The sequence below is a fragment of the Balaenoptera physalus genome (genome assembly GCF_965194825.1).
Source record: "Balaenoptera physalus genome assembly, chromosome: 14".
NCBI lineage: Eukaryota > Metazoa > Chordata > Mammalia > Artiodactyla > Balaenopteridae > Balaenoptera > Balaenoptera physalus.
Genome location: NC_138893.1, coordinates 30,165,525 through 30,181,865, shown reverse-complemented (window position 1 = coordinate 30,181,865; position 16,341 = coordinate 30,165,525). Strand labels below are relative to the sequence as shown.

General features: G+C 58.5%; 1 protein-coding gene across 10 annotated transcripts in view; it reads left to right on the top strand.

Moving 5' to 3' along the window:
- Window positions 1-16,341, top strand: part of LHPP (phospholysine phosphohistidine inorganic pyrophosphate phosphatase) — a 137,704-nt gene that overhangs the window by 46,555 nt on the left and 74,808 nt on the right. The gene's annotated exons all lie outside the window — the stretch shown is intronic.

Sequence of the window (16,341 nt, the reverse complement as noted above, 5' to 3'; positions counted from 1 at the left end):
CCCGCACCAGCCTGCCCGCCATCTGCCTGCCTGCCTCGTGGGTTCCTGGGGTGACCAGGTGTTCGTTTGTTTTCTTCTCCAAAATAAAGGGGGTTACTTTTCCCCAAATGGAAGAGCAGTATGTGGGCATCTGATGACTTTTTTGTAACTGTTCCCTAAGGATGGGCCTGGATGCCTTCTTGTAGCAGAGAGTGGTAGATAAAAAGGGTCTGAGTTTCAAAACTGAGATTTGAATAGGGTGTAGTGCGGAGACAGCAAATGGAAGGCTCTGGCCAGCCGTTGAGCCCGCTGCCCACAGAGAGCCGGGTTGAACTTGGGCCGCACTCCTCTCCTCAGCGTGGCTGATGTCTCACTGTGCTCGGAGGGGACGGCTCCTGGGCGCCCAGCTCCTCTGGTCACCTTCTCCCTCCTTTTCCTCCACCGTATCCATCTCTCACCTAGAGATGACAGGTCCGTGGTCAGGGGTGAGTCAGGGACACTTTGGAGTTGAACCTCTGTCTCCAGAGTGTTTTCTTTGCTGGGTCAGAAGTCAGCCTAGCCTCGGGCAGGTTGCTGACGGGCACCTGTCGGGGGCGCGTGGATGTGCCGTGCGGTGTCTGGGCCTGGCTTGCTTAGCCTTTGAGAGTATCTCAGACATCACAGTGTTGTCTTGGCTTATTCTAGATGGTTTTGATTGTGGCCATTCAGAGAAAGTACCATTTTGTGTATGCTGGAGAGACTCAGTTAAAACATGGTTACCCTGGGGTATTTGGATGTTGGGGGAGGGATGGATTACATCAGTCCTGGGTGGTCTGCTTAGACGGGGTCAGAGGAATAGATTAGAGGGCCTGACCCTCACTCCGAGGCCCGTTCCTGTGTGAGAGACACACGCGGCCTTTGGGTTTGGGTCACATAGGTGGACACAAGGTGAGTGAGGAAGTCTCAGTACCCCTAAGGTCCAGGGCCAGAAAGTCCCTTCCAGCCCCGTCTTGGACCTCCCAGGGTGCCAGAAGCCACCTTGAAGCCCCCAGCACACCTTTCTTCCCCAGGTCCTCAAACGAGGGCTTCCTGGGCTTCCTCGGCTCTCTCCGGCCTAAGGGAGTGAGGGGGACCCCACTGGAAACCTCATCAGCATTCTCCCCCAGAGGCCAGCCTGGAAACCCGAGGTCCCCAGTGCCCGCTTCCCCCGAAGCTGCTGAACAGTGGGACTTGGCGCCCTTTGGTTGATGCTCTGCTGTGCGGTGCCGCCCGCCCCTGGTGCCGCCCCATCAGTAGCCAGCCCAGCTCGGTGAGCACCTTTGACCCATGAGCGCAGGAGTGGCACCTCCTCACTGAGAGCGCGGAGCTGAGGCTCAGAAGGAGGTGAAGAGCGAGAGCCATGTAGTTTTTTGCACCGGGCTGCTTCTTCTGGTTTCTTAGGGAGAAAAACATGTCTGTCTAGATTAAATGTAGCCACAGTTGGGGTCTTTCTGGCCCAGCCTAAGCCATGCCCCTATACACTGAGAAGGTACTGCCCCTGCCCCAGGCCCCAAGCGTGCCACTAGGTCGCTGGGTCACTGAGGAAGGTCCGCACACCCAGTCTGGAAGCCCTCGAATGGGCAGGTGGGCGTGCAGGCGGCTGTGTCCTACCTTACACCTCCGGGGTTGGCACTTTTCTGAGTCCCCCATCACCCCGTCTCCCAGAGGGACAAACCCCATCAACAGTTGGCCAGATCATTCCAGATGGCCTTCTCTGTGTAGGTAATACATGGATAATATTTTGGTTTTTTCTCTTTATAAAAACGGTATTATATTATTTCACAACCTGCCCTTTTCTTGAACAATGTTTTGTGGCATCTCCCCATGACCGTTCTTCATAATTTTAAATTCCTGAGGAAATGCTATAGGTAAGTACTGTTTAGCGCATGGTGCACAGGGAGCCATCAGCAACGGGGAGGTGGTGCCGGTGCTGTTGGTGATGTCTGTTGCTTCCCGGTGCAGCCCCACCTGGCTCTGCGTGGAGAGGGTGGGGCTTAGCATGTCTTTTCTTGGAGGTATTTAAGGTTTCAGACCTTTTGATTTGTTTGTTGTGAGGTTGTAAATCTGCCTTTGTTAGCAGGCAGGGCGGAGGGACAAGAGCCTCAGTGCAGGTTAGGTGGTGATGGAGCCACCCGAGGGGGAGGCCGCATGGCGGGACAGGAGGCTGGGCTCCGTGCCGTCAAAGCAGTCAGAGGACCTCTCTGCCCTTGGCCGATCTCTAGAGCCTCACTGTCTAATGTGGAAGCCACGAGCCGCAGATGGCTGGGGAGCACTTGAAATGTGGCTGGTCAAAATCGAGACGTGTTAAAAGTGCACGTACACAAGAGTTCAGACTAAGTGGGAGAAAAAGAATGTGACAAACTCATTCATAATATCTTACACTGATTGCATGTTGTAATCCTGATGCCTTATGTTAATTTCACCTGCTTATTCTTATTTTTGTTAATGTGGCCACTAGAAAGTCCTAGCTTGTCTCCACGTCTCGCATCCATTGGCGCTTAGTGCATTTCTGGTGGACAGCGGGGCCCCTGCACCGCCCCCTTCTCCCTGCAGATGGCACTCTCGGTGCACAAGACCTCCGTGGCACCTTGCATGGTGCTCTCTGTAGACGTGTAGCCGGCTTGGGGCCAGTGAGCAGCCTTGGCACTTTGGCACCCTGGTGACTCGGCCAGCGTCACTGGGGCAGCACCCAGCTCCTCCCTCTGGGGCTGCCCTGCCTGCCCCTGGAGCTCTCCACCCCTCTGGCCACCTCTGTGAGCCGGCGACACTAAGTTTGAAGGTCATTGGGGCCCATGTCTGCACCAGACGTGAGCCGGGCAGGGGCAGGGTCTGCGTCCTTACTGTGCTGGGCCTCCCTCTGAGTGGCCCTGAGTGGCCTCACAGGAGCCAAGGGCCACTGGATGGGTCAGCAGGGCATCAGCCCTATGCACCGTGTCCCCTGTTGGTGGCCTTGGTCCAGCCTTGACTGAATTGGGGGAGTGAGGCGGGTGGAGGATGGCCTTGTCACCAGGCACAGGTGGCCGAGAGCCGTGCGGTGAGGGAGCTTGGTGCTCATACCTGGCCACGTGGCTTCTCCACTGGCTTGAGGCCAAGGGCCGGATGGGGAGGCTGAGCCAAGTGAAACCCGGGTGTCCTGCCCGTCCTGGCGGTGGAAAGGGAGGGAGGCTGGAGGGGGCCGCACAGGGCCTCTGGACAGCCCTGCTGCAGGTGCCCCTCAGGCCAGCGTCTTCTAGTTGTGCACGCACACACACACACACACACACACACACACACACGAGGTTGTCTGGGGCCACGGCATTGCTGGGGGTGTGGGATTTGGACTTTCCCATGGCCGTGAGATCTCCCTGTGACCTTCCATGTCTTCATTCCCCTCACTTCTTTCTACTTTTTTTTTTTTTAATTTATTTTGTTTATTTATTTTTGTCTGCGTTGGGTCTTCTTTGCTGCGCGCGGGCTTTCTCTAGTTGTGGCGAGTGGGGGCTACTCTTGGTTACGGTGCGCAGGCTGCTCATTGCGGTGGCTTCTCTTGTTGCGGAGCACGGGCTCTAGGCGTGCAGGCTCAGTAGTTGTGGCTCGCGGGCTCTAGAGCGCAGACTCAGTAGTTGTGGCACACGGGCTTAGTCGCTCCGCGGCATGTGGGATCTTCCCGGACCAGGGCTCGAACCCGTGTCCCCTGCGTTGGCAGGCGGATTCTTAACCACTGCGCCACCAGGGAAGCCCGCTTCTTTCTACTTTTATCAGAAAATGGCCCAAAGAGAAAAGTGTGAAGTCTCAGAGTGGGGAGAGGTCACAGCGGCCCCTGAGCTTTGGAAGGAGGGCTTCACAGGGCCTGCCCCCCAGGACCAGCGGGAGGCTCAGGCCCCTTACAGGAAGGGGGCTGGATCCCTTACAGCAATCCCAGTGTTTGGAGCCAGAGAGGCTCTCAGGGCAGACAGCTTGCAGACACACCCCCGCCCAGCCGGGCAGCCGGGCAGCCGGGCAGCCAAGCTGTAGACAGAGCCATACAAGGCTTTCTTTTCATACCTGCTCCACTTGAACGTCCAGCCCAGCCAGGGTGTGGCCCTCACCTGGCTGGCAGGTAAAGGCCTTTCGGGCGTTTTCCCCACCTGCCCCTTCCTGGCATGTCTGACGCACTGGGCCTGCTGGCAGAACCTTCCAGCCTGAGGCCAGGAGGCTGCTGTTCCTCCAGTCTCCTCAAGACGCCATCCCGACTCCACAGGGCCCTGTGACCATCGCTGGCACATCCTCATGGTCCCAGGGAGTCCCGGATACCCAGAGGGTGCTGGCTCCCCCACTGCCAGAGGCCTTTCCCGTTGAGATGGCTAAAGCCTTGCCCAAGGCCGCCTAGCGAGGGTAGGCAGAGGCCGGGCTGGAGCCTGGCTCTTACCCCAGGTGGGTGCTTCTGCCACCGTTTTCCTACCGGGACCATCCAGCCCTTGGGGGTCAGCTTCTGAGGAGCTGCAGGAGTCACGGTCCCAGGCTCACTGCAGAGCACAGGCAGGGCTCGGTGTCTGACTAATGCAGGGCGCGTCCGGGAGGACTGCTGTCCCCACCCCCAGGCACCATAGCCCCCCTCCTTCTCTCCTAAGGACAGGCCTCATCTTCCGTGGGGGCTGGGGCCAGGCCCTGTGTACCCCCATTCTGGCAAATTCAGGTGAGGGACGTTCTTCTTAGGCGCCAGATGCCCTGCCTGTCCCCAGTGGAGGAGGAAGCTGTCAGGACATCTCACTGTCCCTTCACGCCTCCTTGTATCCCCACCTGACCCTCCTCCTGGAGACATGCCGGAAGCGGAGCGGGGACACCCTGAACACTTCCCCCGTCACCCTGTGCTCTGTCCCACGCTGCAAAGCATGCCTGGCACCTGGTTCCCAAGCACGGTGGCAGGCGTCACTGCCCAAGGCCCACGCTGGTCGCGCTGTGTAAATAATCCGGCTACCTGGAGCCTGCTTTGGGTATTCTCTTATTTGTTATTTACTCACGGGTGGGAGGTGTTCTATGAGTCCAGAACGTTCTTGACAAGCAGTTTGCCGTCTTGGACTCAACGAGGGAGAGTTTCCCGGGCCTGGATGCCAGGTGTCCCTGGGCTGGGACTGGCGCTCCACCCGCACCGAAGCTCAGCTGGGGCTGGGGTGCCCGTGGTCGCTCTCCACCCGGCAGCGGGGCTGGCGGATCTGAGATTCCACGCACTCTGCACAAGGCTGAAGGAGGCGGGGTACAGAGAATGTGATGGTGGAACCAGACGCTGGGGTGGAACCACCCAGGGCCCGACGGGGCTGCACTCCTGACACAGCTGCCGCCAAAGCGTGGCCCTTGACCCCGTCTCTCGTCACTTTGCAGCCAGTGACTTCAAAGAGCTTCCTTAAGAGGAGACTCTGGTTTCCCTTCGGAAGGAAATGGGTTTTTCTTCTAGTGCCAGGTGGTATTTGAGGGAAGTGAGTGATCCTGGGTGTTAATTTTTCAGCAGTCACAGTTGTCACCGTGAGGCTATTGCAGGCTGGGGTTGTGGGTGGTAGCCCTCCGTCCCTGTGTCCCGCCAAGGAGCGTTGCCACGTGTGCACCGGGAGGGACCTCCTGCCCTCGTAGATGAACACTCCCGAGCCTCCGGCCTCTGGAAGACGCTCCCAGCTGGGGAGGAGCCTCCACGTAGCTTCAGCTGGGGCTGCAGGCCGAGCACAGAAACAGGAGACGACCAGCTACGGCCTGGCTGCAGCCCGCCCAGCTGGGGAGAACGGCTTAATGCTGGGCTTGGGGGCTCCCCCCTGGGTCCCTCGGACTCCAGTCCTGGCTGCCAGTTGGGGGAGGGCTCCGGGAACCAATCTTCGGCGAAATCGACTGTGGAACGTTGGTGGGCCAGCCGGTCAGCCCAGCAGGCAGCCTCGGTCTTGCTGGGGGATGGAGGTTGTGGGAGGCACCCCTGGGCTTTGAGAGGTCCCTCAGCTCACCGGGGGTCACACAGTGAAGGGGGGCACACCCAGATTTGAGCCCGTATGCCGCCTTTTGTGTTTTTTTTGGTAACTGCTTTATTGAGAAATAACTCGTATGTCGTACAATTCAGTCGTTTTTCAAATGTTCACGGAGCTGTACAGCCATCACCACAGCTGGGTCGACACCACTCCATCATTCTGAACCCTTTAGCCATCCTTCCCAAATCCCCTGCACCCTAGGGCTTTGGGGGGGCAATGTCAGCCCCCAGCGGTTCAGTCTGCCTAGACCCTGGGCCCTGTGGGAGACTGAGGAGGGACCCCCCAGAGGCCTGGGGTGGGAGGGCATTGGGCAGGCAGAGGTAGGCACCGGTGGTGGGGTCAGTGGCGGGTCAGGGTGGGATTGGCAGGGCCAGACCCGCCCGTCTCCCCATCCCCTCCCACCCACCGCTTTCCTGGGTTGAGTCCACTTCCTCTGCACTGGTTTGGTTTCCCTGCCCTCTGGTTGGCTGGTCGCTGGGGGACAGAACTAGTAGCACTTTCTGGTACCTGACTCTCATTATCCTTCTTGGTCCCTGACCAAGGCTGCTTCGTGCCCAGGGCAAGAGGGGAAAGGTTTTCAAACTGTATACAGCCCTGCTGGGCTCCTCGCCCTCCTTGGAGAAACCAGCCGGCTGAGGCGGGGGGGCTCCAGGCTGAGGGGGGCGTCCCAGGTGGAGGCCAGGAGGTGGCTGCAGAGTGAGGCCACGAGGCCTGGTGGGGGGCCCAGTTAGGACCCCGTCGGCAGCCTCCTAGCCTGAGGAACTTGCTTCCTGGGAACCTGCAGGTAACTCTGGGGGTCCTGGACGGCTCAGGAGGAGGACGGGGATGAAGGCCCAGCAGGTTCTCTAGTCCCCCTGAGCCCAGCTAGTACGTTCCAGGAGCCCCTCAACAAACCTCGGGAGGTGCGTGCTCTGGACCTGCCGCTCGCACTTGCTCCTCAACCGTGTGACACCCCGAGAAGGAGGCCGGCCTTCTTGTGGCCAGCGTCGCCACAAGCTGGTGAGGAAGACGTGAGAACAGGGCAGTGCCTCCCCGAGGGTGTCTCACATGCCAGAGCCTGTGGCAGGTGCTCACATGCATCTTGCTTCAGCTCATCTAAAGCTCACAACCGCCCTGGAGGCTGCCCCTCTTCTCACTCCACTTTATACATGTGGAAATGGAAGCCCAGAGAGGTAGAGTAACTCGCCCGAGGCCACACAGCCCACCAGTGTGGGAGTCGGGATTCGAACGCAGCTCTGCCTGACTCCAGGGCCTGTGTCCTCAGTACTTTCACACCCTGCTGCCCCCAGTTAGCCCAGTCTCGCAGGAGCTCCGAGCCCGCGCTGGGTCTCACCAACCAAGAGTGGCCGCCGTGGGGCTCTCAGGACCGAGCAGGTCCCTCCTGTCCTTGCTCTCTCGCACGACACTCTGCACTAAGCCCCGCTCGAGGAAAGGGGCCTCGTGAGGATGAGCTGCTCTGGCCCCGAAGTCGGTCATGTGACCACACCCAAGGGCCTGGCTGCGGGAGGTGACAGGTGGCAGCCCCAGAAGTCACGTGTTTGCTGGCTTTGTGGTTAAAGCCAGCTAACCCTGAGCCCTCCCCTCGCCTCCTGTGTGGGGGTGGGGTGGGGGAAGGGGTACTGGAAGGTGCTGGAAGGAACCTCATTTAACCTCAGAGGAAGCTGCCCATGAAGGTGCGTCAGCGCTGTCCCGAAATAGAACGGGTTGCCTGGAGAGGGGTGAGTCCTCATCGCTAGAGATGACCCGGGGAGGCTGGCAGACCTCCGGCTGGGGAGGCCGAAGACGGCACTGCAGTGGCCAGAGGCCAGGGCTAAATAAAGCCTCACACCCATTCTGAGTCTGCTGACATTTAATGGGCACTGTGGGTGCCAGGTCGTTTCTGTACCTCTGGTCCCATTTCCCCATTGACAGACCCTGAAATGTCAGTGTCGCCACCTCCTACTTGCAGTTGCGGAAACTGCGGCCCAGGCAGGGCAGGGGCACTTGTACTCGGTTATTCCAGCTGGGCCTGCCGTTCAAGCCTGACTTCCCCCTCTGGGTCCTGGGCTGTTAGCATCAGAGCTGGAGCCCAGCGGTTAAAACCACAAGTATAGATGCAGGTGTATAGGTGCATGAGTAGCAGAGATGGGAAGGAAAGACAGCTGCTTGTTACGCAGGATTTGGTTGTATCTTTGCATCATCGGGTGTCTTCTAAATATTGTATGATGAAAGTATAGCACTCTTATCAGAACAACAGTTATTTTTTAAAGTACGCTTGTGCCACCCACACCCCCATAGGTTTGTGAATTTGGGGAATTCTTAAAAAGAAAGACCACCTGAAAGTACAACACTGTTCGTTTAAGAACAGAAACCAACCCAAGTACCCTGAGGCCCCTGAGCCCGCGCACAGCTCTGCCCTGACCCCCGAGGCCCAGCTGGGCTCCCCGCTCACACGCAGGACCCTGAGTCTCTGGACACAGGCGTCCTCGTAGTGCAGTCCCATGCCTGGCCTGTGAGCGGTTGCTCCGGCTCCTCCCGCCTCCCTCCATGGTGCCAGGACACCCCTCTGAGGTGTTTCATCCGGACGGGATCAGGGTGAGGGCTCCGGTCCCTGCGACTGAAATCAGCGCCTTCTCTGGGCCACCACGCATATGCAGCCGTCTGTGACCTCCTCCCCACAGCGTCACCCCGACACGCTCAGGTCCCATGCCCTGGCTTACACACACACACACACACACACACCACATACGCACTTGGACTTGCGGAAGGGTGGCCGCCCGAGGGCGGGATCCCAGCCGCCCCAGCACGGGATGGGCGTCCAGGGCCGTCGTGTCTGGACTCGCAGACGGCAGGCCCCAGGCTGGGGGTGGTGGGTGAGGGTGTGTCTGGGTAGAGGGGCCTGAGTCAGCCCTCGCTGGACAGAGGGGCTCAGAAGGCGGACTCAAGGCTCCCCTTGCTGCAGGCCCAGGCCCGCCCGGATGTGTCCAGTCCAAGCCCACCTGCCCCTTGTCATCTGGGAGGGTCCTCTGACCCGGGGAGGGAGGGGCCTGGTGAAGACCTGAGAGGGTTGGGCAGGGGGTCGGCCTCCAAGACGCGCTGTGCCCTGAGGAGGATCCCAGGGGAGCGCGCCAGGGCTTGTTTTCTCCTCCAGACTCTCCCCTCTGTGTCCTTCCTCCTGTCCCCACTCCTGTGCATCGTCTCCGCCCCTGGCTTTGCTGCCTCTTTCCAGATCCTTCAGGGTCAGCGCTCATTTTCCCTTCTTCCTCACGCCGCTTTCAGCTGGGGCCGCTAGAGGGCGCCTCGAAGCCAGGGCCGGGATGCACATCTGCTCACACCTGCACACTCACGCACACTCACACCCAGGCCCCCTGCACACAAGGGAGCCAGGCCTGCCCAGCCCACGCCCCCCACCCTGGGCCCTCACCCTTCCCCTGCCACCCCTCGCGGAGAACACGGAGGTGCTGGGCCTGGGGGTTTCCTGCAGCTGCGGCGAGACCCTCCTGGCAGTGGGATCCCAGGCCCGAGGCAGGTGGAACCACCCCCCACCATCCTCTCCAGGGTCTTTTTCCTTTTCCAGCCCCCTGGCACCTGCCCAGGGGAGGGGGGCCTGAGAACTTCCAGTGTTCCTGGCCAGGGGCCTCCTAGCATCCCTGTGGGCGCCGGGGAGACGGGGCCTCCTAGCTCCTCCAGGCTCCCCTCCCGGCCGTCCCCACACCCCCGTCCTTGGCTGGCCTGAATCCTGCTGTCTTTAAGGTCTTCTCTGATGATGGAATTCCCAGGGTCTTCCTAGCTGGAAGGGCCTTAGGGGATTCCCGGCTCTGTATGGGCAGTGAGAGTGGCAGAGGGGCTGTCTCAAGGTCAAGGGGATCCTGTGGCAGTCTGGGGTCTGTGTGGGTTCCCACTCCAGCGCCGTTTCTGTTGTACCCCAAACACACCTCACCTCCGGCGGAATTATCTGGCACTCCCTTGAGTTCCCACAGTCTTCTTATTTCCAAACCCTTTTTGAGATTTCCAAAAAAGACAGAGTCCATGTATATCCTTCTCCCAGAGCCAGACCCAGGTCCAGGTCTCACCGGTTATTCCACTAACTCCTATATAGACAGGGAGATCCAGTCCGGGGGCAAGCAGCTCCGTGGTCCTGTCTCTAGACTCTGATCTGGGGCACTAAGGCCTTGCCTCGACTATCATGATGTTGACCGTGTTGCTTTTTTTGTGTGTGTGGCCTCGCTGCACAGCATGCGGGATCCTATCCTAGTTCCCCGACCAGGGATCGAACCCGCGCCCCCTGCGGTGGAAACGCAGAGTCTTAACCACTGGACCGCCAGGGAAGTCCCACCATTTTGAAGATTTCAGGACAGTCATTTCGTCTGATGCTTCTTTGTGAAATGACCCAGGTTATGCATTTGAGGCCAGAATACCACAGAAGTGATGCCGCGTGCATCATATTAGGAGGCTTGCGGTGTCAGTTTGCCCCAAATGACAATGATGTTAACGTGGTTTGATTAAGATGGAGGCTGCCATAGAGTTACATAAAGTTATGGGTTTTCTTTCCTTTGTAATTAATAACTGCTCGTGGGGAGATACTTTGAGTAAAAATCCCATTCCTCGTCGTACTTTCATCCACTAGTTTTAATGTCTGTTGCTGCTTCTTGAGTTAGTTATTTCTATGATGGTTACCAAGTAATTCCATCACTTGTTCTTACATTTGTTATTCATGTTCCACTGTAGGGAAGAATGTTTTCTTCTCCCCGCTTACTCATTTATACCAGTGCGGACTCATGGATTCCTGTTTAATCCAGTGGGTTATAATCTGTTACTACCATAATCGATTCTGATGCTCAGATGGTCCCTGGTGTGGCCAGTGGCAGCCTCTTGAAGCTGGATCTGTGTACTTCTGACCCCCCCCCCGCCCCCCCTCCACCCCGCCAACCGATTCTCCAGCCCTTCCTTACTTTCTGGCACAAAAGATGTTTCAGGCTCATCGTGTTCTGTCTCTGCATCAGCCCTGGAGTCAGCCATTTCTCCAAGGAGACCCCGTTCCCTTGAGTGGAAAGTGATATTTAGAATAAAAGACCAGGGCGCTAGATGTTCTCTTGCCTCTGGATGTCTCTTCTCTCAGAGCCTCTCTGTGGACAGAGGTGGGAAACATGCATGTGTGTGCATGTGTAATTCACACGTCCATCCCCCTGTGTCTCCGTTCCTATCGGTACCCATAGAAAACCATGGGTTCACACCAATACCTCTGATTCTGGTCCAGCACCACAGGGCTCATCCCAGCCTTGTGTGCCTTTGCACATTTGTACCTTTGTCCGCCAACGGGGAGAAGACTGCTTCCGTTATTCTCTCTGTTTTCCTAATTGCTCAGTCCCCCTGTATATGGCCAGTCTCTGGCCCTGCTGGCCTGCCATCCCTCTCACCGCCCCCTCCCATGCCAGGGCGCCGGGCTGCCTTCCACAAGGGAGGAAGACCCCAGACCTTGCTGGCTCATCTGTCTCCCTCCTCTCACCCTCCCTGTTCCTTGAGTGAAAGGACTGGGTTTTTGCCAATTTCGTTGTCTCCCCCGACCTCGCCAGTGCCTCGCATGTGGTGGACACTCCGGTCTGTTAAGCTGAGTAACAACGGTCTTCCCCATCGGGAGAGGCCTTTCAGCTTCCCAGACCATTTTCACATCTGTGGTTCTCACCCAGGCTCCCGGGTAGGCAGGGAAAGTCTTCTGTTTTCCGGGGAAGATGCTGACTCGCCCAGGGTTGCCTCGCCTGCATGGGAGTGAGAAGGGTGGAAGCAGCCGCCCACTGTGCTCAGGGTAAGGGTGTTCCAGGGCAGTTGCCAGCATGTCTGTCAAGGTTGTCCCTTTGCCCCCATGAAAGCCTAGCTACGTGGTGTAAGAAGAGTATCACCTGGGCTGGTGCTCCTGTGGCGATCATGTGCTCCGAAGACAGAGAGCCTCAGGCTCAAATCCTGGCTCTGCCACCTACCAGCTGAGCCTCAGTTTTCTCATCTGTAAAATGGAGATTTGGGGGAAGTATCCTCAGCACCTTCGGTGCAGGAGGAGCTGAAGGAATATACAGGTGCAGGAGGTAGGTAGGTCTGTGAAACCACATGTGTGCAGAGCCACATCTGAGGCTGCTGGCCTGACCCTCCAGATGCCCGGGCATTCCTGGGGGCGGGCTTGGCCAGGCCCACGCTCCTGGGTAGAATCACAGGGTGTCATGAACCGGGGCGTTCAGGACACCGCTTTGAAAATTCACGCCCACGTCCTCAGATTTCCAACCCATTCTCCCAAATGTGCTCCCCTTTTGTGGCGGAATGGTGGGCAGAGCTCACAAGTTTACGTACTTGGATGGGGGGAGGGAAACATGCAGGTGCAACCACGTGAGATTTTTCTTGCTGTTCACGACCTTGTGGCAGCCGGGCAGAGCGTGGCTTGTCATGGGGCCAGCCACTCCGAGAGGATAGATGCTGGATTAGCAAAGTTGACCTTTCTTTAAATAGGGTGCAGTTGGCTTACCGAGAGGGGAGGAGGGGCAGCTGCTCCCACCCCCCACCCCCATGCGTGGAGACGCAGCCCACCCTTGCCAGGCCGTCTGCTCCTGCCACCCAGAGGGCACCCAGGAGGCGCTCAGCTTCGCAGGCACCTTCGTGTGCTCCGCACTGTGCGGCGGGCACCGAGTGGCCTGGAGGGTCCCCAGCCCAGCGTTGGGCATGGAGTGTGTGTCCTGGGGACTTGGGGTGCCCAAGGAGGACTCCGTGAGGTGCGGAGTGCAGGGGGAAGGGGGACGTGGGGCGGGGGTGGCACTCTGGGGCTCGCCTGCTCAGCAGGGACAGCGTCTGCCCCGGTTGATGTCCCACCTCGTGTGGTCACAGGACGGCAGGCTCTGAGCGACAGAGTGTGGGGACGGGCAGGAGCCCGGAGGTGCTGGGCGGCTGGAGCAGAGCCCCTGCTGCGGCAGGATTGCCCTCCAGGCCCCAGGGCATGCTGAGCCGGAGGGGGGTGGGGCAGGCTGCGTGGCCCCGAGTTTCAGGAGCGGATGCCCCTCGGGAGACTGGCATCACCGTCTTTGCCCCGGTGCTGGGAGCTCAGGTGCTGGAGCTGCCTGGATTTCTTCCTCCACCTCAGCCCTGTCGTGCTTTCTTTCAGTTTTTGGAGTCTCCTGTATGTGAGATTGCAGAGAGAGCCGGTGGCAAGGAGGGGGCAGCACTGGCTCGTCAGAAGCTGCAGCAGCGTGGGGAGGAGGCCTGGGTGCACGGCTCAGCCTGAGCAGCCCCGGCTTGGGCGGGGCCTGGGCGGGGGAAGGGGGAAGGGCCTGGGTTTTGGGGTCTGTGGCAGGGGATGACATCTCTGAGCCAGCACCTAGCCAGCGTGCGACCCTGCACGGGCTGTGTTACCTCTCTGTGCTCCATTCCCATCTGTGAAAAACAGATGCTGCTGCTGGTCTTGCGGGGTGCTGTGAGATCCCACAGGAGTTACAGGTGAGATACAGGTGAGCTGGGCAGGAACAGGTGAGGCTGTGATGAGCCCCGTCCCCTTCCTCTCTGGTTCCTGACCAAACATCTCTCATGGTTTCAGTCAGTAGCTTGGCTCTGGCTTACACAGGGCTGGGAAGAGCTCATTGGTCTGGCTGTATAAAGTAGCAGTCAGCACTTGCACATAGTTCCACATAAAGATGTTCACGAGGTCTGGGTATTGTCTGGTGTGCCTTGGTCCTTGGAGCCTAGTGGTTAAGCACACAGGCTCTGGGACCTGCTGCCCCCATATGTGCAGCTGTGTGGCTGTGGGCTGGTTACTAAACCTCTCTGTGCCTCAGCTTCCTCAGTGTAGATGTGTTTCCTTCCTAAGGTTGTTGAGAAAACACTAATTGTGACAGTGACAGACACAGGACCTACTTCATCAGAGATTGTTCCATTAGCTCCTTTACCCTCAAAACAATGATATGGAATGGTTAACATATTATATTAGAGAGGTTGAGTAACTCCCCTAAGGTCACAGAGCTGATGAGAGCCCGTCTTTGAACCCTAGGAGTCTACTCTATAGCCGGTGCTCTGAACCCTCCACTGTGTGCAGTGTTACCTATGAGTACTGTCCATTTGTTTCTGGAGCGTTCTGGGTTAGTCCAGTAGGTTTTTAAATCGCGTTGGCTTCCAGGGGTGCCTGCTGTGAAGTCATGCTGGGCGGGAGGCCGGCACCGAGAGGAGCTGCTCCCAGCTGCCGGAGGAGCTCAGAGCCCAGGGCTGAGAGAACAGCTGGCTCCGGGCCTGTCCTTAGGCCGGGCCCAAGCCCCAGTTCTGCTCTGGTCCCTCAGGGAATTAGGGGGACCAAGCGGGGCTTCCAGACCCTGCCCTAATTCAGCCTGAGCAGCTCCCTTGTCTGTATCGGGCTTCCTTGCAAATTCCACTGGGCTGGGGTGGAAGTTCTACTTTAAAGGCATTTAAAAGCTCGAGGAGCGTGGCTCTCCCGACTACGCCCCTGTGCCCCCCAACCCCTGGGCCCTTTTACAGGTGAAGAGGCTGAGGCTGGCTGAGTGGGGGGGCTGCCACCGGCTCTGGCCCCAGGGCCCCCACCTCGCAGCCAAATGGGCTCAGGCCTGTCCCTCTGCTTGTTTCTGGGTGTTTCACCCCCAGGCCTCATCGGTCTCGCGGAGGCCGTGACTGGGGCCTGGCAGGATCCAGGCGACATGTCTGAGATGTTCCTTGTTTTGTTCCGGCCAGCGTCAGCCAAGAGGGAGAAGAAGGGGTTAACCTTCTTTGGAACCTGCCAGTAAAGAGGAACCATCCGTGTTTCCACCTGAAATGGTTTAAAATAAGCTCTTGTCCAGCCCCTCTGAGGCCGCCCCAGACGGATCTTGCCAGGGCCGGATGGCAGCTCATGAGCGCCTCCTAGTGTCCCAGCTCCTCTCTGCCGGCCTGAGTGAGCTCAGCGCTGGTGGTGGGACCAGCTGATGTGTCCCAGAGCCCCCGTAGAAGTCTCCCGGAGGTCCTGTGAGCCCAGGGCTGGTGAGGCTGAGGGAGGGGAGGCGAGAAGGGCAGGGAAAGCTTCTGTGCCACTTTGGAAGTGACTTTCTGAAGGCAGGAAGCAGGTCAGGGCCCCATTTGACTGAAGACCACTGGGAGCCTGAGTTATTTCAGAAGAGATCCTGTGCGGCAGCTCCGAGCCTGGGAGAATCCGGCAAGGATTGGTTTAGGACAGCGGCCCTTGATGGGTGGTGTTGGAAGCTGTCAGCCCTCCTTCTGCTGCTGAGAGATGGATGGACTGAGCTGTGAGGGTCTGGGCACCTGGACTGTGGTCCTGGCTCTGCTGTGGACCAGCCGCTGGTGGCTCAGGCCTCTTGTCCTCTCTGGTAATAAAAATAATAGCCATCTTTTTATTTATTTTATTTTATTATTATTTTTTAAATTTTCAAATTAATTAATTTATTTATTTATGGCTGCATTGGGTCTTCGTTGCTGTGCGCGGGCTTTCTCTAGTTGTGGCGAGCAGGGGCTACTCTTTGTTGCGGTGCGCAGGCTTCTCATTGCGGTGGCTTCTCTTGTTGCGGAGCACGGGCTCTAGGCGCACGGGCTTCAGTAGTTGTGGCGCACGGGCTTAGTTGCTCTGCAGCATGTGGAATCTTCCTGGACCAGGGATTGAACCTATGTCCCCTGCATTGGCAGGTGGATTCTTAACCACTGCGCCACCAGGAAAGTCCCCATCTTTTTAGGATAAACCAGCACTTACCGGGTGCAGGACGAGCTCTTTTCCTCTGTGCAGCAAGCCTGTAGGGTAAATATGTGTCTCGGCATTTTGAGCATCAGAGACATTTAGTGACAACCTGGTGGGCCCGGGAGTCGAACCAGGTAGGTCTGACTCCAGAGCCCTGCTCGCAGCCCTCACTCAGCTTGCCCAGACTCAGTTTCCCCACCTGCCCTCTCCGTCTCCCTGCTGCCGTGAGAGGTCCCGGGAACACGGTGCTCAGGGTATCATGGGGCCCAGGGAGATGCTGGGGTGTCAGAGCTCTGCCCATGTGGCAGGGCTCCTCGTTGTTGCTGGAAGTGGGGACCCAGGTGGGAGGCTCCGGGTGGCATGAATCGGGCCGCAGGGAGTGGGTGGCAGGCATGCCAGCCCGGAGCCGGTTGTGCAATTAGGTGAGGTGGGGAGGCCGGGACCTGTTGACAGCTGTTGGCACCAGGGCTCAGAGTCTCTTCTGCCTCCCGGCCCAGCCCCAGGCCAGGAGCCCAGAGCCCCTCTAAACCCTTCCTCTGGTCCATCAAGAGATGCATCTAAAGGCCGTTCCCATTAGAGATAATGGCTGGGCCTCACCTCACGCGACACACTGCGCCCACTTCACAGATGAGGAAACCGAGGCCAGAGAGCCAGGTGGCCAGTGTGAGGGCCTGCCCCAAGAGCCGGGCTCCCCATCTGCTGCTC